At 40.0% G+C, this 1,664-nt stretch overlaps 1 pseudogene; it reads right to left on the reverse strand.

Moving 5' to 3' along the window:
* Positions 1–358: 358 nt before the first annotated feature.
* LOC139009853 (olfactory receptor 7A5-like) lies at positions 359–1,287 on the reverse strand (annotated as a pseudogene).
* Positions 1,288–1,664: the final 377 nt, after the last annotated feature.

The raw sequence follows: 1,664 nt of genomic DNA on the forward strand, positions 1-1,664 counted from the left end.
CATCTACAGAAAATAATGATGAAATAGAAGTGAAAACTGTGGTCTCAGAGTTACCTCTAAAATGAAATTATGCAAATGACCTTAGTAGCCAAGTATAATTTTGTCCATAGGGTTAATATAATTCATAACTATTCTTTTAGGAAAACAATAGAAAAATTACTTATAATAAGATACTAGTATGTCATAAGGGAATAAATTACTCTAAACTAATTCATGTTAACCCATGACATAAATGAGAATTTCCAAATACCTATGGTTGAAATATTGGTTTTATTTGTGTCAGACTTCTGGCTCTGAGGATTTGCACCCTGCATTCCTGGGTAATTCTTCAGCCTAATACAATTGGCCCTTGAAAAGCTTATCTGCCAAGGAATCTTTCCAGGGCCCTCTTTATGTCCTTGTTCCTCAGACTGTACATAAAGGGGTTCACCATGGGTGTGACCACAGTGTACATCACCGAGGCTGTTGCACTTAAGTGTGCATTTTGGGAAGCAGCAGAGCTGAGATACACTCCTAGGCTCGTACTATAAAATAAGGAGACAACTGAGAGGTGAGATGCACAGGTAGAAAATGCTTTATACTTCCCATGAGCTGAAGGGATTCCTCGTATGGAGGAAATGATCTTGGAGTAAGAGTAAAGGATCCCAGCAAGGGGACCAACACCTAGCAGTCCAGCTGAAAAATACATTATAATGTTGTTAAGAAAGGTGTCAGAGCAGGCAAGTTGGACCACCTGATTGAGTTCACAGAAAAAGTGGGGGATTTCCAAGTCTGAGCAGAAAGACAGTCGCAACACCATTAAGCTTTCTAACAAGGAATTCAGTGCACACATGATCCAGGACACCAGAACCAGCAGTCCACAGAGCCAAGGGTTCATGATGACCATGTAGTGCAGGGGGTGGCAGATGGCCACAAACCTGTCATAGGCCATCACGGTCAGAATAAAATTGTCCAACACTGCAAAGAGTATGAAAAAATACATCTGTGTGATGCAGCCTTCATAGGTGATGACTTTGCTCTGAGTCTGGATGTTCACCAGCATCTTTGGGATGGTGGTGGAGGTAAAACAGATGTCTACCAAGGACAGGTTGGAGAGGAAGAAGTACATGGGCGTGTGGAGGTGGGAGTCTGAGCTGATGGCCAGATGATGAGCAGGTTTCCGAACACAGTGACCAGGTACATGGAGAGGAAAAGCCCATATATGAGGGACTGTAGTTCCAGTGCCTGTGAAATTCCCAGAAGAAGAAATTCTGAAATTTGTGTACCATTGCCTGGTTCCATGTTTTCCAGTTGACTACCAGAAAATAGAAAAAAATGAATAACTAATTATCACATTAGCCAGCATTAGTAATTGAGAATAAATGACATATATACTTTAGAATCAGGAAAATAATTTCCATTGTTGGTGTGGTCTTGTCCCCATTATGGTATCTTTATTGGTATTTGTCATTAGAATTTCTTTTTCTACCATCAACCTGTTCTTCCAACATAATGTATATTGCTGTTTTATTGAGGATCTCTTTCATGCATTTGAGGGATATAGAGTGACTATGGACCATTATTTAGGCACCGTTCAGGGTATGGGATGCTGAAAAACAATGTCTCTACACACTAACGGTTCAGAATATAATCAAATATATATTAACAAAACATATTCAATGGTG

This window comes from Myotis yumanensis, unplaced genomic scaffold (genome assembly GCF_028538775.1).
Source record: "Myotis yumanensis isolate MYYU_CA2020_CCGP unplaced genomic scaffold, mMyoYum1.0.hap1 SCAF_5, whole genome shotgun sequence".
NCBI classification, from domain to species: Eukaryota; Metazoa; Chordata; class Mammalia; order Chiroptera; family Vespertilionidae; genus Myotis; species Myotis yumanensis.